The sequence below is a fragment of the Stegostoma tigrinum genome, unplaced genomic scaffold (genome assembly GCF_030684315.1).
Source record: "Stegostoma tigrinum isolate sSteTig4 unplaced genomic scaffold, sSteTig4.hap1 scaffold_73, whole genome shotgun sequence".
Lineage (NCBI taxonomy): Eukaryota > Metazoa > Chordata > Chondrichthyes > Orectolobiformes > Stegostomatidae > Stegostoma > Stegostoma tigrinum.
This window is the reverse complement of record NW_026728674.1, coordinates 1269130-1294362: the sequence shown is the minus strand read 5'-3', so window position 1 is coordinate 1294362 and position 25233 is coordinate 1269130. Positions and strand designations below refer to the sequence as shown.

The 25233-nt window shown below is 43.3% G+C and overlaps 1 long non-coding RNA gene across 5 annotated transcripts in view; it reads left to right on the top strand.

Annotated features, from left to right (window-relative positions):
* Positions 1-23438, top strand: part of LOC132209237 (uncharacterized) — a 77011-nt gene extending 53573 nt beyond the window's left edge. The window contains exons 5-8 of one of the 5 annotated variants that reach the window (XR_009445330.1): positions 10303-10409; positions 10831-11000; positions 18691-21218; positions 23030-23438. This is a non-coding gene — a long non-coding RNA (uncharacterized LOC132209237). Of the gene's footprint in view, positions 1-10302; positions 10410-10830; positions 11001-18690; positions 22504-23029 lie in introns of those variants that run through there. The other 4 variants (XR_009445332.1, XR_009445333.1, XR_009445331.1 and 1 more) reach the window with 4 other exon arrangements.
* Positions 23439-25233: the final 1795 nt, after the last annotated feature.

Genomic DNA, 25233 nt, shown 5'->3' with positions numbered 1-25233 from the left:
TGAAAATTATATTCTGTCACAGAATTTGGACACACTCTGGTTTCTTCCTGTGTTGCCTAAAACGTATGCCATGTTTTTCGACCTTTGATTTCTCAGCATTTCTTCTTCTTTTGTAATGTAGTGCTGGAGGGAAACCATAATCCCAGATTGTAAGTGCTTTGAGGTTCAACCTTGTCTGAGAACCCCCTCACTGTCTCTGAATACCCAAACTGATCAATAATAATCATCCTAATTGTCTGTCTTGACCTTACTGCAGCATTGCTTATTGTGTCACTGGCGGGTGACAGATCACATTGACATTTCACATCATGAAAGTAGCTGCATGAATATTTGTATTCTTGGTTCTACATTAGTGAGTTTTTGTTGCAACGTTTTGGTCTGGAAGTAAGAGGCATCTCAAAGAATGTGCTATCTGTGCTTTTGTGGAATCTGCTTTTGTGCTTTGACTTTGGGTTAAGCAATGTAACATGTCCTTGCTGATTTTCCATATTTAATTCAATTAGAATTTCATTGACTCTAGGTTTTACTCTTGAAATATGATGAATGAGCAGAAGGCTATTCAGTCCATTGAGTCTGCCACTCAATGAGATCATAAAATACTGATATTCCTCGATACCACTTTCCTGCCGTTTCCCTATAGCGTTTCATTCCCATACTGTTAAAAATACTCCAGTCTGAGCATCTTAACTTTTGTACATCCCTCTGCAGGCAGTCTGGCAGTCTCATCACTTGTCTTCCATACCTATTTTTGTGTTTTCTGTAAGCTCGGTAATAGTACATTCACTTTCATCACTATGTCATTAATATTTATTCGCAACAAGAATGGCCGTGGCATTGATCCGTATGGCAGTTCACTTTTTACAGCTTGCCAACCTGGAAATGACTCCCCCTGTACCAAATGTCTGTTCTCTATTATTTGGTCAATCCCCTATCCATGTTAATATATTTCCCCAAAACTATGTGGTCTTATTAAAAGTCTTATCTGCTTGAAGTGTGATTATTTTTACAAATACCTTTTTGAATGTCACACCCTTTTATTTGTACTACTTGTAATCTCCTCATGGAATTCTTATAAATCTGTCATGCACAATTTCCTGTTTATCAAGCCGTAGTGACTGTGATTGTATTACGTATTTTAAGTGCTCTGCAATTACATCTTTTCTGATAGGCTCTTGCATTTTCCAATAACAGACATTAAGCTAACTGGCCAGTAGTTATCTTTTTTGTCTCCTTTCCTTTCTAAAATAAAGGTACTAGTCATAGCATCCCTGCAGCATGAGAGCAGGCCACTTGGCCCATTGTGTCCAAACTGACTCTCGGAAGAGCATGGCACCCAGATTCAACCAGCTGCCCAGCCCCTGCAACCTTGCATTTCCCATGGCTAATCCACCTAATCTGTGCATGTTTGGATTGTGGGAAGAGACCGGAGCAGCTCGAAGAAACCCACACAGACACGGGGATAAGGTGCAGATTCCTCACAGAAAATCACCTGTGGATGGGATTGAATCCAGGTCCCTGCCACTGTGAAACAGCATGCTACTCACTGAGCCACCATACTGCCCTGTGGGGCACTGGGACTTTTTGAAAAGCCAAGGATACTGGAGAGATTGTGATCAGTGCATCAACTATCACTATAGCTATTACTTTTAATATCCTAGGATGCAGCACTTCGGGCCCAGGGGACCTAATGGTCTTTAACCCAGTTAGTTTCCCTCATATCTTTTCTTTAGGGATAGTTGCTGTTTTATATCCTGTCCTATCATTTGCCCTTTGATTATGCAGGAATTTTGGAACACTGTCAGTGTCTTTTACTGTGACTGTATTCATTTGTGGGACATGTGTGTCACTGCCTGGCCAGTATTTCTTGCCCATCCTGAGTTGCCTCTTGAGAAGGTGATGGTGAGCTGCCTTCTTGAACCACTGCATTCTTCCTGCTGTGGGTTGACCCACAGCGCTATTAGGGAGGGAATTCCGGGATTTTGAGGGGAAGGAATGGCAATGTATTTCCAAGTCAAGATGGTGAGGGACTTGGAGGCGGTGGTGTTCCCATATGTCTGCTGCCCTTGTCCTTCTGGATGGAAGTGGTCTTGGGTTTAGAAGGTGCTGTCTGAGGAGCATTGGTGAATTTTTGCAGTGCATCTTGTAGTTAGTACCCACCGCTGCTACTGAGCATTGCAGATGGAGGGAGTGGATACTTGTAGATGTTGTACTGGCTGCTTTGTCCTGGATGGTGTCAAGCTTCTTGAGTGTTGATGGAGCTGCACTCATCCAGGCAAGTGGGGAGTGTTCCATCGCACTCCTGACTTGTGCCTTTTAGATGGCGGACAGGCTTTGAGGAGTCAGGGGGTGAGTTATTTGATGTGATATTCCCAGCATCTGGCCTCCTCATGTGGCCACTATCTTAATGTGATGACCAGTTGAGTTTCTGGTCAATGGTAACGCCCAGCTGACAGTGAGGGATTCATTGATGGTAACACTCTTGAATGTCAAGAGATGGTCAGAGCCTGGCATTTGTGTGGCGCAAATGTCACTTGGCACTTGTCAGCCCAAGCCTGGATATTGTCCAGATCTTGTTGCACGTGAACTTGGACTGCTTCAGTGTCTGAGAAGTCAAATGGTGCTGAACATTGTGCAAACATCAGCGAACATCCCCAGTTCTGACCTTATGATGGCGGGAAGGTCATTGATGAAGTAGCCGAAGATGGTTGGGCCGAGGACACTACCCTGAGGAACTCCTGCAGAGATCTTCTGGAGCTGAAATGATTGACTGCCAGCAACCACAACCACCTTCCCATGTGTCAGGTATAACTCCAACCACCGGTGAGTTTGCCTGTGAAACTCATTGATTCCCATTTTGCTAGGGCACCTTGATGCCACACTCGGTCAGATGCAGCCTTGATGTGAAGGGTTGTCGCTCTCACTTCAGCTCTGGAATTCAGCTCTTTTGTCCACGTTTGAACCAAGGCTGTGATGGGGTCAGGAGCTGAGTGGCCACGGCAGAACCCAAACTGGGCGTAACTGAGTAGGTTATTTCTGAGCAGGTGCTGCCTGATAGCACTGTTGATGACACCTTCCATCACTTTACTGATGATTGAGAGTAGACTAATGGAGCAGTAATTGGCTGGCCTGGTTTTGTCCTGCTTTTTCTGTACAGGGCATACTTGGGCAATTTTCTACATTGTCGGGTAGATACCAGTGTTGAAACAAACTAGAACAGCTTGGCTCGGGCAGCAGCAAGTTCTGGAGCACAAATCTTCAGTACTGTTGCTGGAATGTTGCCAGGACCCATAGCCTTTGCAGTATCCAGTGTCCCTAACCGTTTCTTGATATCACATGGAGTGAATTGAATTGACAGAAGACTGGTATCTGCAATAGTGGGGATCACTGGAGGAGGCCGAGTTTGATCACCCATTCAGCGCTTGTGGCTAAAGATTTCTGCAAATGCTTCAGCCTCATGTTTTGCACTGATGTGCTTGGTTCTTCCATCGTTGAGGATGGGGACATTTGTGGTGCCTCCTCCTCCTCCAGTGAGTTGTTTAATTGTCCATTGCCATTCATGACTGGATGTGGCAGGGCTGCAGAACTTAGATCAGATCCATGGTGAGATTGATTAGCTCTGCCTATCACTTGCTGCTTTCGCTATTTGGCATGCAAGTAGTCCTGTTTGGTGGCTTCACCAAGTTGATTCCTCATCTTCAGGTAAGCCTGGTGCTGCTCCTGGCATGCCCTCCTGCACTCTCCATTAAACCAGGATTGATGGTAACGGTTGAGTGAGGGACATACTGAGCCACGAAGGTTGTAGATTGTGCTAGAGTTCAATTCTGCTGCTGTTGATGGCCCACAGCACCTCATGGATGCCCAGCCTTGAGTTGCTAGATCTATGTGAAGTCTGTCCCATTTACTGCAGTGATAGTGCCACACACATGATGGAGGTTGTTCTCAATGTGATGGCGGGACGTTGTTCCACAAGGACTGTGCGATAGTCACTCTTACTGATACTGACATGGACAGATGCAACTGCAGCTGGCAGATTAGTAAGGATGAGGTCAAGTATGTTTTTCCCTCTTGTTGGCTCCCTCACCACGTGCCGCAAACCCAGTCTGGCAGCTGTGTCCTTTAGGATCTGACCAGCTCGATCAGTAGCACTGGTGCCGAGCTACTCTTAGCAGTGGATATTGAAATCCCCAACCCAGAATACATTTTGTGCCCTTGCCATCCTCAGTGCTTCCTCTAAGTGTTGTTCAACATTGCAGAGTACTGATTCAGCAGCTGAGGGAGGACGGTACGTGGTAATCGGCAAGAGCTTTCCTTGGCCATGTTTAACTTGAAGCCATGAGGCTTCATGGGGTCCAGAGTCAATGCTGAGGCCTCCTAGAGCAACACTGTCCTGACTGTACACCACTGTGCCACCACCTCTGCTGGGTCTGTCCTGCCGGTGAGAGAGGACATATCCAGGGATGGTGATGGTGGAGTCTGGGACATTGTGTGAAAGATATTATGACTGTGTCAGACTGTTGATTAACTAATCTGTGAGACAGTTCTCCCAATTTTGGCACTAACCCCCAGATGTTAGTGAGGAGGACTTTGCATGGTCGACAGGGCAGTTTCTGCCATTGTCTTTTCTGGTGCCTAGGTCAATGCTGTGTGATTTATCCAGTTTCATTTCTTTGAGTCTAAGTAGTGGTTGGTCCAACTGAGTGGCTTGCGAGGCCATTTTAGAGGGCAGTTGAGAGTCAAGCTCATTGCTGTGGTCTGGAGTCATATGTGGGCCAGACCAGGTGAGGTTGGCAGATTTCCTCCCTTGAAGGACATTAGTGACAATGGATTCATGGTGATCGGTAGATTCTTAAGTCCAGACTTCTTTTTAAAATTAAACTTCCACCATCGAACCCAGGTCCCCAGAACATTTTCTGGGTTTCTGGATTAATAGGTTAATGATAATACCAGTAGGCCTTGAGGACTCATGCAAAGAATTTATTTAACTCTTCAGCCATTTCCTGGTTCCCCAATATTATTTCTCCAACCTCATTCTCTTAGGGGCTTGTATTAACTTTGGCCTGTCCTCCTTTCTATATATTTAACAAAGTTCCAGTTGCCTGTCCTGATATTATTTGCAAGTCCATCCTCAAAGTTTACCTAATCCCCTTCTTTTTTTGGTTGTTTTCTGCCTTTTAAGAATTTCTCGATCCTCTGGCTTGTGATTAATCTTTGCAACATTATATCTATTCTTTCTTTCCATTTGATAAAAGGATCCCTTTGCCTTGTCATGTAGGATAATACGATACAATGTTTTGTTTGTCTTTTCTTGCAATACAGAGTTTTTATAGAACATTACAGCATAGTACAGGCCCTTCGGACCTTGATGTTGTGCTGACCTGTCATACCGATCTTAAGCCCATCTAACCTACACTATTCCATGTGCGTCCATATGCTTGTCCAATGACGACTTAAATGCTCCTAAAGTTGGCGAATCTACCACCGTTGCAGGCAAAGCGTTCCATTCCCTTACTACTCTCTGAGTAAAGAAACTACCTCTGACATCTGTCCTATATCTTTCACCCCTCAATTTAAAGCTGTGCCCCCTCGTGCTCGCTGTCACCATCCTAGGAAAAAGGCTCTCCCTATCCACCCTATCTAACCCTCTGATTATTTGATATGTTTCAATTAAGTCACCTCTCAACCTTCTTCTCTCTAATGAAAACAGCCTCAAGTCCCTCAGCCTTTCCTCGTAAGACCTTCCCTCCATACCACGCAACCTCCTCGTAAATCTCCTCTGCACCCTTTCCAAAGCTTCCACATCCTTCTTATAATGCGGTGACCAGAAATGTACGCAATACTCCAAGTGCGGCCACACCAGAGTTTTGTACAGCTCCACCATAACCTCTTGGTTCCGGAACTCGATCCCTCTATTAATAAAAGCTAAAACACTGTATGCCTTCTTAACAGCCCTGTCAACCTGGGTGGCAACTTTCAAGGATCTGTGTATATGGACACCGAGATCTCTCTGCTCATCTACACTGCTAAGAATCTTACCATTAGCCCTGTACTTTGCCTTCCGGTTACTCCTACCAAAGTGCATCACCTCACACTTGTCTGCATTAAACTCCATTTGCCACCTCTCAGCGCAGCTCTGCAGCTTATCTATGTCTCTCTGCAACCTACAGCATCCTTCATCACTATCCACAACTCCACCGACCATTGTGTCGTCTGTAAATTTACTAACCCATCCTTCTGCGCCCTCATCCAGGTCATTTATAAAAATGACAAACAGCAGTGGACCCAACACCGACCCTTGCGGTACACCACTAGTAACTGGTCTCCAGGATGAACATTTCCCATCAACTACCACCTTCTGTCTTCTTTCAGCAAGCCAATTTCCAATCCAAACTGCTATATCTCCCACAATTCCCTTCCTCCACATTTTGTACAATAGCCTATCGTGGGGAACCTTATCGAACCTTGCCGAAATCCATATACACCACATCAAACGGTTTACTCTCATCTACCTGTTTGGTCACCTTCTCAAAGAACTCAATAAGGTTTCTGAGGCATGACCTTCCCTTCATAAAATCACATGATACACCAACTTTGGATGCTTGTATGCTTGCTTGTTTGCTGATCAAAATTAAATAAGTGAAACAATTGCACTGAGGTCACCAATCAGCCAGCACATGACCCTTCCTGTGCATTGGCTGCATGGTTACAAGGAGGAAGAATGAAGTGTCTGGTTCAGCTCAGTGAGACAGAAGCTGTATATTTTGGAAGTTTTGGATTTGACCTTTGAACAGGACAGTTCCATTTATGTATCTAAGTTATATTTATTCACTGTTTCACAGTGGAAGGACACAGTGGAAGGATGGCAAAATGGTCAACTCAAGGATGAATCTTGGGGATGTTTACTAATAATTGCACAGTGTTTAGCATCAACAGCAAGATGTCGATAATACTCGGGCTTGAACTGATGAGTGCCAAATAATGTTTGCACCACAGAGGTGCCAGGCAATGATCATCTCTAACAAGAGAGAATCTCACCATCTTCCTTTGTTGAGTTTCAACACTGAAATTCTGTTATCAACTTCATGGGCGTTACTACTGACTTGAACCTGCATGAGATAAGCCATATAAATACTGTGGCTACAAGAGCACGTCTGGGAATCATGTGGTTAGTATCTCCTCTCCTTTCTCCCCAAAGCTTGTCCATCTCTGACAAGGCAAAGTTGGGAGTGTGATGGAATATGATTGCCTGGATGCCGCAGCTCCAGTAACACTCAAGAAGCTTGATGCCATCCATGCTTGATTGGCACCATTTCCATCACCTCAACATTGATGTTTGTCTACTGCTGATAGACAATGGGGGCATTGTGTACCATCTACAAAATGCACTGCAATAACTCATCTGACAGCAGTTCCCACTAGAAAAACAAGGGTAGTTCACCTGTATTGGGTACGTGTGACTGCAATAAATCAAATAAATCAGATCAAATGCTGGGCCAGAATCCTGGCCATCCCTATCTATCAGCCTTGTGCAGGGTATCTATCCCAGATGAACACTTGCGGTCCATGAAGTTAGTTCAGTGCCTTTGCAACAGTGATAATGTGTGACCAATGTATGCTGGCCTTGCGCAGGACCAACATAGAGCCATACAAATGATATAAACCAGAAGGGAGCCATTCAGCCATCTTTGTCCATACTGACCCATAGACATCTGATGCCTTTTTTAATCCCAAATTGTTACAAACGTACATGGACCTGCAGCACTTAAAGTGCAGATCCAGGTACTTCTTAAAAGAGTTTAGAATCTCTTAGTCCAACACCAATTCAGGCAGCAAATTCCTGACACCCATCACCCTCTGCATAAAACGGATTTTCCCACATCCCCTCTAACCCTTCTGCCACTTAGCTTGACTCTGTAACTGCTGATTTTTGAATTCTCTGCCAAGGGAAGCAGCTTCCTCCTGTCTACACTAACTCTACCCTATCTCTGCCCTTCACTGTTTTGTATACCTCAATCATGTCATCCCTCAGACTTTTCTGTTCCAAGGAAAACAGCCTCATATTTACAATTCTCCAGCTTTGGCAATATTTGAGTAAATCTTTTCTGCACTGTCTCCAGAGTTATTATATACTTCCTGGATTGTGATGAACACAACTGCGCACACTACTCCAGTTGTGGCATCATCAGTATCCTGTACAGTTTTATCATGATGTCCTTACTTTGGTAATCTACACTTTTCCCAATGAGGCAAAGCATTCCCTGTGCCTTCATCAGAACATTACTGACCTGTAGTGCTACCTTTAGGAACCTGTTCACTTCCATGCTTAGATCCCCCACTTCATCTACCCCTCTCAGTATGTTCCTATTTATTGTGTATTCCCTTTATGTCCTCATGAAAAGCAATGCATCACACTTGTCAGAGTTGTGCTCCATCTGTTGCTTTCCTGCCTTCTCCGCCAACCCATCTAATATCATTTTGGAACTTGGAGCTATCCTCTGTCCTATCCACCTTACATCCAATTTTTCAGTTGTCTGCCAATTTACCAATTGTGCCCCCCATGTTCAAGTCTGAATCGTTCATCTATAAAATAAATTAAAGGGGCCCCAAAATCAAGCCCTGTGAAACACCAATGGAAATTGCTTTCCGTTCATAAGCACAGCCATGAACAATTACCCTTGTTTCCTGCCACTAAGCCGATTAGTCAACACATTACTCCGTATCCCATGACCCATGAGCTTTCACTTTTTTGCACTTCTCAGGTGGGACGTTATCAATTGCTTTGCTAAAATCCATGTCGACAAATTCATTGCGCAACCCTCATCGATCCTCCTTGCCACTTTCTTAAAGAATTCAACTAAATTTGTAAGTAATGACCTTACCTTGACAAAGCCGTGCTGACTATCCATGACTAGTCCATGCCTTTCTCAGTTAGTTTATTTGATCTCTCAGATCGATTTTAAAATTTTCCCACCACTAACGTAAGACAAGCAGGCTTTTAATTGTTTGGCATTTCCTTCGTACCCTTTATAAACAATGGAACCACATTTATATTCCTTCTCTAATTGATTTAAAACAAAATTTGCCCTGAGGATGATTAGTTTAGTCTTGCATGTGCTGGTGCTACCCTCCTAATGGAGGAAGGGGGACTTTTCATCCAAATTCCCTACTTGTTTCCTTTGTTTTAATTTTCTTTTCTTGTAAATATTTCACCCAGTTCCCTTTTAAGTGAAGCACTAGATTTTGCTTGAATAGTCACTTGCAGTAAAAGCATTCCCTATTCCATTATATGGAAACTTTTCCTCTAACTTTCCCATCATTGTTGTGTGAACAAATCCTGGCCTGAATCACAAGAAACAAACTGTGTCTCTATAGAATTTTTTTTTGTTTGTTAGGGGTCTTATCTCATGAAAAAACAAAAATCAAGCTCTGTTTTTCTGAAACTGGAACAGCAACATTAGAAGCTGCAAGTTCTTCAGTATGTTTGGGAGATCTAGAGTGAATTGTCCCGGAAACCAGATGTTCCACAACATGGTTCTGTGCTCGTGACCATTGGCCTTGAGATTGGTCTCATCTGTCCAGTATTGGAGAATCAGCCTTTGCCTGCTAGAATAGACCAATCATAAAGTCACCAATTGTAAGAGATGCAGTGTTTACCTTCCCTGCATTTGACGTTACTATTGAAATTTTTTTTACAATTATGTGGCTTCTGTCAGATTCTAGTAACTATTTGGAGCCACAGGTGAGAGCTGGTGAAGGTGAGGATGAACCCAGCATGAGCTGCTCAAAAAAAAAGTGAATCAAACAATTTTTTTTGCCCTCTCTCTTAGTCACTCCAAATCCTCTTGAAGCATCTTTGTATCTTCCTCTCAATTCTCATTTCCAACCGGTGATGTGATTTGTCAGTCACGGTGTTTTTCTGTAAATATGCCCATCTTCATCCTTTGTCCCCATCCACAGATTAGCACGTTTAATATGAAGAACATAATATGAAAAACATATAGACCACATCAGATGAATTTCCCTCTTCAATACTTCTGATATCTGATAAATAGAGGCCTTCTAATGGGCATTAACATGTTGTGTCAGCATTGCTTGACTGTTGCTTAAGGTTGCGGTGGTAATTAGTCTTTCTGCATTAAATGTACTTTCAATATTAGAAACTTAAGTGATTGACTACTTCATTGGAACCTAATACAATTATCAGTGTTTTTTTTTTGACAGTGCTGATTGATTGGATTTACTAAATGGAAATGTACAGTGTTGCTTTCAAATGGTGATAATTTCTCAATGGAATTTCACGTGCAGGCACTCAGACATGAACTAATGGATAAGGAGGAGACAATCATAACTGCTTTGGAATCAGCCCATAGAAGGGCCAGAGGAGCCGCGCTGACACCTTCATGTTTAAACAGGTCAGCCACTTAATCTATTGCAGGAACAACCACTTTTCTGCAGAACACTTGGCTTTATAGAGGAGTAAGATTTTAGAAATAAAGTAATGCTAAGCTGGAGAGTGAGAAATAATGCAGGGACTCGTATGTTATTTAAAGAAACATGTTACAGCGCATGACAGAAGATTCTGTGACAGTTACTTAGAATTGTTTGTTGTGGGAACAATTGAAAATGTTTCCACTCACCTAGTGATCGTGGTAACTTCAAATTATTAGAAAATTTATAGATCAGCATCTTGAAATATGTTTTTGTTCATTTTCACAAAACGTTACATGACTTTACGTTCTGCAATGTGTTCTTAATTACCATATTCAAAAGCAAAAAGCATGTGTTTACTGTCCTACCATATTTTGGTGATGTATTGATGTGTCTCATTTTCAGAGGACACTTTTCTGCGTGCCACGAGATGTATATCAGCCATACCAAAATGCTGCCTTTGCCTGAGACAGGGAAGATCAACTGACTTTGGGGAAATGGAGAATCATTCATGAATCCAGTTACTTTCTGATCTGACAGCTTTGTGGCATCTGAATGGATAACAATTTGATCTGGTAATCTCAATTGATAGAGTGCAAATGTGTAGTGATGCATTTTGGGAGCTCTGGTAAGTGAAAGATGTTCACAATGACTAGTAGATCCCTAGAGAGCACTGAGAAACAAAGGGACCTTGATGTCCAAAAGCAAGAGTTCATGCCCTCTGCTTCTGGCCTTTCAGGCAAAGTTGGATCCAACACTCCACTGAGTCTTAGATCCCATGAGCTCTTGTTTTGTTGACCAGTCTGCTATCACTGACCTTATCAAAAACATATAGACCACATCAGATGAATTTCCCTCTTCAACACTTCTGATATCTCCTCAATAAAAATTAGATAAAATTTGCAAACCATGGCATTACCTCAACAAAGCCATGCTGACTATCCCCGAACATTCCATGTTTCTCCAAGTGCAGCGACATTTTGTCCCTTAAAATTCTTTCTGATAACTTCCCTACCACCAAGGTTAGACTGGCTTGTAACTTCTGGATCTGTCCTTTCTTCTTTTATATAAAAGTATGAGCGGTCCTCTGGCACCTTAGCTGTGGCCAGAAATGACTTGAAAAATCTTTGCCAGGACCTTTTGATATCTCCTCCCCTGCTTCATAAAGTCATGCAGTATAGAAACAGGCTCACTTGATCAACATCAATGCCAACTAACAAACATCAAACTACTGATCCCATTTACCTGCACTGAGTCATTACCTACCATACCCTGGCCCTTTAAATGCTCATCTGTTGCTTCATTAATATTGCAAGCGTATCTGCCTTCTCCACCTTGTCAGGCAGCATATTGCATGTTTGTATCACTTTTGGTGAAAACACTTGCCTCAGATCCCCTCTAAATAGCTGACAGTTTACCTGAAATCTATGCCCCCTGACTTAAACTCGTCTACTGGTTCTCACAATCAATCTATGCCTCTCATAATTTTGTATACGTCGATCAGATTTCCCCTCAGCCTCCTCTGCTGCAAGGAAAACGCAATTAGCCTACCAGTTTCTCCTCATAAAACTTGCATTCAATCACAAAACAACACCCTGAAACATATACTATCAACCAACCTGGCCAACATCTCTGTCTCCGGCTTGCTACAGTGTTCCAGTGAAGCCCAGCACAAGCAGACAGAACAACACCTCATTTTCTACTTGGGGACCTGACAGCCCTCCAGACTTAACATTGAGTTCTGCAATTTTAGGGCCTAAACTCTCCCATATCCCAGCGCCCCCACCCCACACACCAGGCTTTGTTACCACGCAGCCTGCCACCACACACTCCCTGTTGTTAGTGACTAACAGTCCCCATTGACAACTTCCCAGCCTGATCGTTAGCAACTCCTTTATCTGTCCACCTGTCTTTCTCTCTCTTTGGGCTCTATCCTATTGTTTACTCCCTCCCCCACCCTCCTCCCTATTTTCGGCATAGAAACTGATGTTTTCCCAGCCACCATCAGTTCTGAGGAAGGGTCACTGGACTGGAAATGTAAACTCTGTTTATTCCTCCAACATATGTTGCCACACCTGCTGAGCTTTTCCAGCAACTTTGTTTTTGTTCGTCATTTACAGCATCCGCAGTTCTTGTGGTTTTTATCACTAAACCTGTCAGACTCATCAATGCTCTCTAATGCTCCAACTTGTTGCTCAAATTGCTCCAATAAGAGGCACCTGCTGTACACATGGTCATGCAGACCAGCAGGAGCACTCAGCATTTGACATGTAGTGTAGGATGCACCAATCATGGGTCAGATCTTAATTCCAGGCATACCTTAACTCAACAGAACACGGATCTTTGCTTTTAATTTACTCATTCTCCTGCTTAATTGTAGGGGACAAAAACCAGTGTTCACTCTCAGGTCTCTGCTGGTATGCCTGCTCTTCAGGGAGAGCCTTATCTCACCCACTCCTCTCAATAACATTCTCTGACTGTCACTGGGCCAACCCTCTGCTCTCAGTAACACTGTCTGCCCGTCACAGGGCCCTCACCCCCTCCTCTAAGTAATACTGCCCGTCACAGGGCCCTCGCCCCCCCCCCCTCTCAGTAACACTGCCCGTCACAGGGACATCACCCCCTCCTCTCAGTAATACTGCCCGTCACAGGGCCCTCGCCCCCCCCCTCTCAGTAACACTGCCCGTCACAGGGACATCACCCACTCCTCTCAGTAATACTGCTTGCCACAGGGCCCTCACCTGCCCCTCTCAGTTATGCACTGACTGACTGTCACAGGGCCCTCACCCCCTCCTCTCAGTAACACACTCCGTCACAGTGCCCTCAGACTGTCACAGAGCGCTCACCGCTCCGCTCAGTCACACTGCCAGTTACAGGGCCCTCACGTGCTCCTTTCAGTAACACTGCCTGTCACAGAACCCTCACGCGATCCTCTCAGTAACACTGCCCATCACAGGGACCTTACCCGCTCCTTTCAGTAACACTGCCTGTCACAGGGACCTTACCCGCTTCTCTCAGTAACACTGCCTGTCACAGGGCCCTCACCCGCTCCTTTCAATAACACTGCCCGTCACAGGGACCTTACCTGCTCCTCTCAGTAACACTGCCCGTCACAGGGACCTTACCTGCTCCTCTCAGTAACACTGACTGTCACAGGGCTCTCACCCGCTCCACTCAGTCACACTACCTGTTACAGTGCCCCTACCCGCTCCTCTCAGTAACACTGACTGTCACAGGGCCCTCACCCACTCGTCTCAGTAACACTGACTGATTGGAAAGGGCGCTCACCCACTCCTCTCAGTAACATCCCCTGACTGTCACTGGGCCCTCACCCGCTCCTCTCAGTAACACTGCCCGTCACAGCGCCCTCACCCACTCCTCTAAGTAACACAACTGTCACAGAGCCCTCACCCACTCCTCTCAGTAACACTGCCTGTCACAGGGCCCTCACCCGTGCATCTCAGAAATACTGCCTGTCACAGAGCCCTCACCCACTCCTCTTCGTAACATTGACTGCCTGTCACAGGGCCCTCACCCTCTCCTCTCAGTAACATTGACTGACAGTACAGGGCCCTCACCCCCCCCTCCTCTCATTAACACTACCTGTCACAGACCCCTCACCCGCTGCTCGCAGTAACACTGACTGACTGTCACAGGGCGCTCACCCCCTTCCTCAGTAACACTGTCCGTCACAGGGCCCTCACCCACTCCTCTCAGTAATACTGTCTGCCACAGGGCCCTCAACTGCTCCTCTCCGTTACACTGACTGACTGTCACAGGGCCCTCACCCCCTCCTCTCTTTAACACACTCCGCCACCGTGCCCTCACCCCCTCCTTTCAGTAACACTGCCAGTCACAGGGTGCTCACCCGTTGCCCTCAGTAACACTGACAGACTGTCACAGGGCCCTCACCCGCTCCTCTCAGTGACACTGCCCGTCACAGGGACCTTAGCCGTTCCTCTGAGTAAGACTGCCTGTCGCAGGGCCCTCACCCACTCCTCTCAGTAACACGGCCCGTCACAGGGCCCTCAACTGCTCCTCTTGGTAACTCTGACTATCTCCCGGCCCTAAACCCCTCCTCTCAGAATCACTGACTGAATGTCACAGGCCTCTCACTCCCTCCTCTCAGTAACACTGCCTGTCACAGAGCCCTCATCCGCTGTTCTGAGTAACACTGGCTGACTGTCACAGTGCCCTTACCTTGCCCACTTATCTGAATTAGAGACAATATCAATGTGGTTGCTTTATCAAGAACAAATACGGAGAGAAATTAATGTCACAATCAAAGTGAACTTGATTAGTAAGAGAATGTGATGGAATGTCTTTATTTATTTAATATAAGTATGTTATTACTGATTTTATGACCTGAAGTCACAGCCGTATTCAATCAGCTTCACTGTCTATATTTGCAACTCATTGACATAAAGTATTTAGTGACGTTCAAAATTGATCCCAATGTTTCCTAATCAGATTTTTTGAAAAGCCAGTGCCAGACTTTGTGAATAACAATACCTGACACCAGGTTCATAGCTAAAACAAAAGATTTTACAGTTTATGAACAATATAGTATCTTTTTTAAAAAAAGTTAAGCAAAAAGGTATTCTGACGAACGCCTATGACTTAAACATCATCTTTTTTGATTCTAGCCCCAATTCTCGCAAAGACAGAAACACAGACAAACAGATATAATTCAGGAATGTATCAAAGGGAAAATACTAAATCAAGTGTAACTGGCCAGTTTACTTAACCAGACTGCATGATCTTTAAAATGGAAAGAACTGTGGATGCTGCAAATCAGGAACAAAAACAAAGCTGCTGGAAAAGCTCAGCAGGTCCAGCAGCATCTGTGAAGGAAAAAAAGAAGTAAGATTTCAGATCTGTCAACCCTTCTTCTGATCAGGTCTGAGGAAGGGCCACCAGATCTGACATCGTACCTCTTTTTTGCCTTCACAGATGTTTTCAGACCTGCTGAGCTTTTCCAGAAATTTTGTTTTTGTCCATCATCTAAAATCTCACAGTCAGATGAGATTATATGTTAAGTTAAAATCTGAACAATCTACAGATGCTGTAAATCAGAAACAAAAACAGAAGTTGCTGTAAAAAACCAGCAGATCTGGCAGCATCTATGGAGAGAAAACAGAGTTAACATTTTGGGTCGTATTACCCTTCCTCAGAATTCCTTATTTCTAAGTGTCACAGGATCTGAAACGTTAATTCTAACTTCTGTCCATAGATGCTGCCAGACTCGCTGAGCATTTCCAGTAATTTCTGAGCTTCTGTCTTGGTTTCTGAAAACATTGAGCTATGCAAATACCTTTCAGTAGGCTTTGGGGGATATTTAATTATTACTTGTAACAGAGGACCTCTTAACTTAGAATAAGTTGATAATGGGAGGACAACCAGTTGGCAATCAAACCTCTGTCCTGTAGCTTTTGCAGGGACAATCCTTCTGATTTAAAGACAGTTCAATATTGGTTTCTCTTTGCTAATGACTCATCAATAGAGTTTTCTTGGAAGAAGAATTGACCTGCAATTAACATCCAGACCTAGCCTCATAAACAAATATCAAATTGTTTCTTCTTTTTTCACATAAGCTGCTGCTCACAGTCCAAAGGTCACTCTCAGCTCACAGTTCACAGCTCCAAACCAAAAATGATAATGAACTTAAGTACTAGGAGGAGTAAGACAATTCAGCTCCTTGAGCCCCGCTGTTTGATATGATTGTGGTTGATCTTATCTCTGCTGCAACTTCAGTTTCCTACCTGCTCCCCATAATTCTTGAACCCATTATGAACTCAAAAATCGTTCTATCTCCTCTTCAAATTTGCTCAATGTCACAGCCCTCCAATGCCTTCTCAGGGAGTGAATTCCAGAGATTCATGACCCTTCCAGTGTAGAAATTTTTCATCATCCCTTTAAACCTTCTTTCCCTATGCTAAAACTATGACCTCTTGTTCTATTGCCTGCATGAGGAACCATCCTTTCCACGTCAACTTTATCAATCTGCTTGAACATATTATATCCCTCAATTAGATCCCTTCTCATTGTTCTGAACACCTGAGAATGTAGGCCGAAACTACTCTGTCTGTCTTAAGACGCATTCTCGTCTCTGGAATCATCCTGGTGAACCTCCACTGGACTGCCTCCAATACAATGACATCTCTCCTTAAGTAAGGAGACCAGAACTGTACACAGGGCTCCAGGTGTGGACTCACTAATGCCTTGCATAGTTGCAGCGACCTTCTTTTGTATTTGTATACTCTCTTTCTTGAGCAACAAATGCCAAAATTCCATTTCCCTGCCTTAATACCTGCTGTACCTGCTTACTGAGTTTCTGTGATTCATAAAACTAAAAAAAATGAAGGTTTCAATGCTGTTAAAATGAAATCCATCCAAGTAAAATTAAAATAATGATAAGAGGACATTAATAGAAAATGAAAACATTTTTCTCTCTCTGGAGAGCAATATTGAACAGGCTTCACATAATAATGTTATTTGTGAGCTTGGATTCTATACTGGAGGAATGCTGCGCAAGTTTTAAGTTTGAATTGTACACCTATACCGTGTGTAGTGGAGGACAAGACGTGGGTTTTAATCTAATAATTTTCTGTGTTCTTCTGTTATAAATATACATAGGCATCCGTTTGTGAGCATTTTCAGTAATTGAATACCACAGTAAAGAGAACGAAAATTTATCTCACCCTGGAATCTGAATTGTCCAGTATCACCATCAACTGGGATCATAACACTTGTCATTTCAAAGGCCAAACCTGATATTACCACTCGATTCCTCAACTAAAATGGAATTTGATTCATTCAGTTGTCATACATGAATGACCTTGATAGTGTGTTGTAAATTATAAAGTGAAACAAAATAGCCCTTCACCATTTTTCTTGTAAAGCAAATCCATCATATTCGATTGTTGTAGTGGTATAAAACACTAGTAAGTCACACATTGCAAAGTCCTCCTGAATGTGAGCCAGACATTTATATAGATCTGTGGTTAACCTCAAGAGGCAACCCAATCTTGTATTTGATTCCTTTTTAGGCCACTTTTCTGACAACAAAGACTTCACCAGTCTCCTTAAACAGCTGAGATCAGACTAATTACAAAGCTCTATTTTGTCCATAACCTACCCTTGATCAATGCTAAAGAAGATACACTAGCATTTAAATAAAATTGTATTTATAGAGTCAGAGAGTGATACAACACGAAACAGACCTTTCAGTCCAATTAGTCCATGCTGACCATAATCCCAAACTAAAGTAGTCCTGCCTGCCTCCTGCGCTCGGCCATATCCCTCCATTCATGTACTTACCTGGACGTCTTTTAAATAGTGAAACTGTACCCGCATCCACCAATTCTTCTGGAAGTTCATTCCACATATGAACAATCCTCTGTATAAAAATATTGCCCCTCGTTTCCTTTTTAAATCTTTCTCCTCTCATCTTAAAACTATGCCCCATAGTTTTGAAATCCTCCACAGTAGGGAAAAGACATTTGGCGTTCACCTTATCTAGATCCCTCATTATTTTATAAACATTCATCGGGTGACCCCGAAACCTCCTAAGATGCAGTGAAAAAAGCCCCAGTCTATTCTCACCTTAAATCTCAAAACCTCCATTTCTGGCAACATCCTGGTAATTCTTTTCTGAACCCTCTCCAGCTTAATAATATCCTTCCTTGAACACCGACCAGAATTGGACACAACAGTTTAGAAGAGGCCTCACCAATATCCTGTACAACTTCAACATGGCATTCCAACTCTTCTCCTCAAAGGTCTGAGTCATGAAACACCTTCTTAACTACCGAAAGAACTACAGATGCTGTAAATCGCGAACAAAAACAAAGTTGCTGTCAAATCTCAGGAAGTCTGGCAGCTTCTTTGAAGGAAAAAACAAAGTTAACGTTTCGGGTCTGGTGACCTTTCCTCAAAACTGGCATTTCCCCTCTTTGCTGTCCACTGTACCACCGATTTTGGTATCATCTGCAAACTTACTAACCAGGCCTTCTATATCCTCATCTAAATCATTTATATAAATGACAACCAAAAGCAGACCCAGCAATGATCCCTGTGGAACACCGCTGGCAACAGGCCTCCAGTATGGAAAACTTCCTTGCATCACCACTCTCCATCTCCTGCCTTTTATCCAATTTTGTTTAGTTTCTACTTAATTAATATTCCAGTAATAAACATCCCTGATGAGCTGCGGAACGGTCACCGCACCCGAAATGTTAACGCTGTTTTTGTTTTCCATCACAGATGTTGCCAGACCCGGTGAGCTATTCCAGCAACTTTGTTTTAGTTCCTGATGAGCTGCGACTTTGTATTTGACTGATTTCCAACATCAAAAGTTCTAAAGGTTGGAAGAGATTGGTTTACCTTGACTTCCTAGCTTGAAAATGTGCCTTTTATGCAAAGAAACTGTACTCTGGGACAGTGGTTTTGCAGATTTACCTGCAGGTCCAGCTGTGAATCGGAGTTGAAGTAGTTGCAAGCACTGATGAATAGGCAGCTATTTAGCCTCTGGATGGAATCCTGTGGAAGCGACGAGGGTCTAGGTCATTGACTCGAGAACTGATGAGGGAACGGCTTGCCCCAACCAGCTTCCCTTCAGGGGAACGCCAGCCTCAGGTCGCTCCCCTCAAGGGGTATGTCATCCTGACCTTGCTCCTCTCATGCGTAGGCAGCTACATCTTTCTCCCCTCTGGCACATAATAGACCGGTGGCAAACCTGGTGGGATGTCACTTTCCATGAGCGGTTGGCTAACCAGAACCCAGCATGTGTACTAAGCAGCAGTGTCACTTGGGAGGTGATGATCTCTGTTACCATTGGCAACCAACCTACGATTATTGCTCGATCTCGGACCAGGATTGAGTGAAACACCATTAGCACGCCACTTCCCCTTCTTGATGTTGCACATTGAATGCCTTTGAAAGCCTGTTACATTTCTTAATGGTGACACCCCTGCCCACTGTTGACTCAATACCAGTTGTTGTGGGATGATGTATGTGTACGTCAGTTGCTCAATTGGGGACTTTAACTCGCAATGAAGTTGGGAAGTTATGCACAAGTCTTCTCACCATGGATTTAATCTGGCTCTAAGCAGAATTGTAGGTGGTGCCATCCTTCCACCTGATTAAATGTCCTCTATTTTCAAACTTGCCACAAGGGAAAGTACAAAATCCCGCTGTTTTTGTTATCAATTCATGGTTTTTAATTTTGCAATCAGTGTCGTAAGCAGCAGATTAGTTCAGTCCTTGTGAAATTGAAGGCAATGCAACACTTTAATTGGTCACTTTTTAACATGGTAGGTTCTCAGACTGAGGAAATGGTGAATGTTGTTGATCTTTAATGCAATATAATGGAGGAGAGAAAAATCTGGACTATAGAGCCCACAGGAAGAAAATTATAATCTGTCAGTGCTGCCTCCATTAGAACAATGCCAAGTAAATACCCGTCCCCATATCGAACAATAGAAGTTTCCTGCATATCAGAACATACCCATTGAGTGGGGAACTGATGAATAATGCAGGAGCACCATCGGATTGAAATACTTTTATTCTAAGAATTTCAGAACATGCTGGGATTTTTATAGCAAGCAATACTTGTGATGGAATATTCTTTTAATGTCAAAATGCTGCAACAGTTTGGAAGAACCAATATTAAATGGATATTATTGCAGATAATATATGTGAATTAAATAAAATTGTTTGCTTAAAGTATTTTGTAATTCGAATTGAATGTCGCATTTTTGTATCTTAGTTGTCTTCTGTTTCTAATTTTTCTTATTTTTATAGAGCAGGTATTGTCCTGGTCACTTGTAATGCTGCCAATTCAAGATTAACTACATGGATGGTCTCTATCAGTTGCTTAATCCCCGATGTCAGTTTGCAATCCTGAATCCAAGATTGTCACTTCATCTTTCAATTCTGTGTATAATCAAAGTCTGAGATCAACAGCTTTCATTTTACTATCTGGAAGTCAATCAGTGCAGATTTTGTTTGTAAACAAGCGTTCTGTCTGTAAAACTGCTTCGTTTAATTAGATTAGTTAGTTAAGATTCATTTTAATGAAATGAATCATAACTAAGCTTCATCTCTTCCTCATTCTGATTCTGAACACATGGTATGTCACGCAATGGCAATTCAATTTTGCATTGGTGCCGGTTCAAACCATGTGTTTTCCAACTACAGATTGATACAGATGAAATTGTACCATTTCCTTTTTAGTACCATTCTCACCATACAGTGTTTCTGTTCATTACGTTTCTGTGCACAGTTCTGAACCAGTCCCCTTGCCCCTGAGCTTGCCAAATGTCTCAATGTTGTCATGACATTGTCAAAGAATTCATTGCTTGGTAGATTCAGAGATAAATTAATGTAACCTAGTATGTGTTAATGCCTCTGCTGTAATCGGGCGAAACACTCAGGCCATTGTCTTAATTTTTCTCTCTTGTATTTATATTGAAATGTTGACCATGCCATTTGCTCCACTTAGTGGAATTGGACTTGTTACAGAAGTGCTGAACGTCAACTTGCCAAATACAATTGGATGAAAAGTATGAGGCCAATCAGTCTCTTGAAACACTTTCTCTATGCAATCAACATAACAACATTCATTGACAATGAAAAATTACGTACGTGCTTCAGAAGATTAGATTTGAAACAGAGATTTGTGAATATGAATGGAGCTATATATGTCCCCATCTCAGGCACCAACCTCAAGTTCACCTGGACTATCTACAACACCTCTGTCACCTTCCTGGACCTCTCTGTCTCCATCTCAGGTAACCACCCAGAAACCGATATCCATTTCAAGCCCACCGACTCCCACAGCTACTTAGAATACACCACCTCCCACCCACCTTCCTGCAAAAATTCCATCCCCTATTCCCAATTCCTTCACCTCCGCCTCATCTGCTCCCAGGATGAGGCATTCCATTCCCGTACACGTCAGATGTCCTTGTTTTTCAACGACCGCAACCCCCCACCCAACCACACACAGTGGTCAAGAACCATGTCTCCCACATTTCCTGCAACTCATCCCTCACACCTCATCTCCGCAATAAGCACCAAAAGAGAACCCCCTCATCCTCTCATACCACCCTACCAACCTCTGGATACAACGCATCATCCTCCAACACTTCCACCATCTGCAATCTGACCTCACCACCAAAGACATTTTTCCATCCCCACCCTTGTCTACTTTCTGGAGAGACCACTCTCTCCATGACTCCCTTGTCGGCTCCACGCTTCCCTCCAACCCCACCACACCCGACATTTTCCCTGCAACTGCAGGAAGTGCTACACGTGCCCCCATACCTCCTCCCTCACCCCCATCCCAGGCCCCAAGAAGACTTTCCACATCAAGCAGATGTTCAACTGCACATCTTCCAATCTGGTATACTGCATCCGCTGTACCCGTTGTGGACTCCTCAACATCGGGGAAACCAAGGAGAGACTTAAGTGTTCTGCAAAGCAGTCCCTATGCTCGGTTCACAACAAACAACTGCACCTCCCAGTCGCGAACAATTTCAACTTCCCCTCCTATTCCTTCGACGACATGTCCATCCTGGGCCTCCTGCAGTGCCACAACAATGCCACCCGAAGGTTGCAGCAACAGCAACTCATATTCTGCTTGGGAACCCTGCAGCCCAATAATATCAATGTGGATTTCACAAGCTTCAAAATCTCCCCTCCCCCTACTGCATCCCAAAACAAGCCCAGCTCGTCCCCGCCTCCCTCACCTGTTCTTTCTCTCACCTATCCCCTCCTCCCACCTCAAACCACACCCCCATTTCCTTCCTACTAACCTCACCCCTTGACCTGTCCATCCTCCCCGGACTGTCCTATCCTCTCCCTACCACCCCACCCACACTCACCTCTACTAGCTCCACCTCTTCAACTTGTCTGTCTCCTCTCCAACTATCTTCCCCTCTATCCATCTTCGATCCACCTCCCCCTCTCTCCCTATTTATTTCAGAATCCTCTCCCCCTCCCCCTTTTCTGATGAGGGGTCTCGGCCCAACATGGAAGCTTTTGTGCTCCTAAGATGCTGCTTGGCCTGTTGCGTTCATCCAGCTGCACACTTTGTTATCTCTATATCTCGTAACAACCTCATTGAGTGAGTTCTAGAGCGAATTGTGCAGGGTAGACTTCGGGTTTATCATTCTAACTTGCCAGTCCTGAAAGATGAAACTTGGTTTGTGTTGGATGTTTGTTTTAATAGCTATGAAAGATATCCTGAAAGGATATGTCAAATCTTTTGTTGAGAATTTTACCCATTTAGTCACTCTAATCTTTTTCCTTTTTTAAAGTTTCCTTGGTAGTCATAAATTTCAAATATCTGCACAATTTTATTTGGCTTTGTATTGGTTCTCTGAGATTCTCTGTTAATGGCTCCGTGACCTGCTAGCTCATTACAGAATTTATCATTGATGTGCCTGTAACAAAATCTTTAGTCTTATACTATATATTCCCAATTTCAGGATAAAGTCCAGAGAGACCTTTTAAAGGAAAGGGGTTTCGAAAGAAAACTTCATTTCCATCGATCAAAGTCATGAATAGTTGATAAATTATTTGCATTTCATATTTCCAGAACCTAACCCGGAAGAGAGAGCCCAGAGAATTGCCAAAGCTGTCCTCAAACAGTCAACAGAAGTGAAGGAAAATTGGGAGCAATTGAAAATCCATGCAAGCAACTGGCAGAAACAGGTGGAAAAGGCATTGGAGAAACTTCAAGAACTGCAGAAAGCTCTGGATGATCTTGAGGCTCGTGATAACAGCTGAGGAGGTCCACACTGATTGGCAACCTGTGGGTGACCTGCTTATTGACTCATTGCAGGATCACATTGATAAAACCAAAATAAGTGCAATTACATTGCACTTCACTTATGAACAGATGTAACTGCAATGTTGTATCGAGACGATCAGTAATATGAGTACTTAAGTAATATTGATTGAATGGTTGTTAACTTAATTTGAAAATTAAAACTTAGTTGAGCATGCCTTCTGATGATATCACATCGGTAATATTAGTATAATTGAGGATTCTATTAGTCAGTGACATCAGCTGAGTTATCTGCTTGTTGCTATGTTATCAGGATTAAAGGTAAAGTCTTAGCACGCCATTTGGCCACTCCTTAGAGAGAGACAACTGGTTATGATTTAACCTGAAGATCACCATGCCTCGGGCAAGTAGAGGTTGAGGCAAAGATCCTTTGTGGTAAGCTCACTGGTGTGGCAATTGAGCCCTCTCTGCAGGGCATCACTTTGCATCACAAACCAACCGTTCAGCCAACTGAATTTGAATGGAGCTTAGGATTGTAGAGTAATCCATGCAATTGTATTTTTTTGAATGAATGTTTCTAACTGGGACTCTCTCACTGGCAAACTTTTTAAAAGCCAGCTCAGCCATACAGGTTAGATGAGTTCCTGATCTCAGCTGAATTTTTTGATCTGGGGTGGGTCAGCGTTAGGAGTTCAGTGATTGGAATGAATTCTCATTAAATTAGCGAGAGGGATACTACACGTGAATAGACCGATGTTTTGAAAAGAGGATGAGATACGAGCAAAAGTTTAATTGATGGAGAAGACCAGCCACAATCATCATCAACGGTGGAGCAGGCTTGAGCAGCCATGCAACATTGTGCTGCCGCTATTTGACTTGCTCCGTGAAGAGGAAGGAAAAGGGTCAAAGTTTCAAAAATGCTGAAGACCACATCATTCTACAACCTCAAAATTTGATTGTGTTCAGCATATTATCACTACTGGTACCCCTCTTTCCTGGTCTATCATCTCAGCAGCTCTACTCTGCCCAAAAGCTGGTTACCAGTGACATTTTTGAAGGCTCTTCCCAAGTCTGAAAATCATTTTTGTTACGTAGAATCAGAGTTGGCGTGTGGAAGGAGGTCTTCTGGCATATCATAGCTCTTTGAAATAACTCCCCAATTCATCCCTGTCTGCTGTGCAATGTCTTCAACCACTTTATATCTCTTTAATGGAGGCAAAGTTTTGAAGGCATCTGAAAGGAGTATTAACGATCCCAGAATACAACTGAGCCTTATTAAGTTCTTAGTTCTGATGATCAAGAGCTTGATCAAAGAGGATTGTTTTAAAAAGTGCCTTAAAAGAGGAAAGGTACAGCGGCTAAGAGGTGGAGGAAGTCTCTTGTTGGGTTTGAAGCCTACACAATTAAATGTTTGACAACCAGTAGTGGGCCATTTAAAATCAAGAGTGGGCAAGAGGACATAATTAGACGAGTGCAGATATCCTGAAGTATGGTTGGACTGGTGGAGATTACCAAAATAGCGATAGGCGTAGCCAAGGAACGATGTGTAAACAAAAATGAGAATTTAATAAATTTACTGTTAATAGTATCAGTGAGTTAGAAAGTACGGAGAATAGGATTTGTTTCAAGATGAGACTCAGGCAGTGGAGTTTTAGATGACCTCATAACACTCTTGGTCACCTGTAGAGAGTTATTATCTGACACTCCACTCAAGCCAATTCTATGATCTTTTGATCTTTCTGCTTATAAATTGTGTGTCTGTGTGGTCACCTCACTAACTGCACCTGGTGAAGGTGGCTGCACTCCAAAAGCTTGTGTGATTTCAAATGAACCAGTTGGACTACAAGCTGGTGTCATGTGACTTCTGACTTCAAACAGTTATAGAATATGTTTTCAATCCTACCTTGACTTGATAATAAGACATCTTCCTAAAATTTATAAAATGAGAAGTATGTCTAACCCTGAGCCTTAGAGTGTTTTAGATGCCATGGGCAAATGTGGGACTCCAGCAG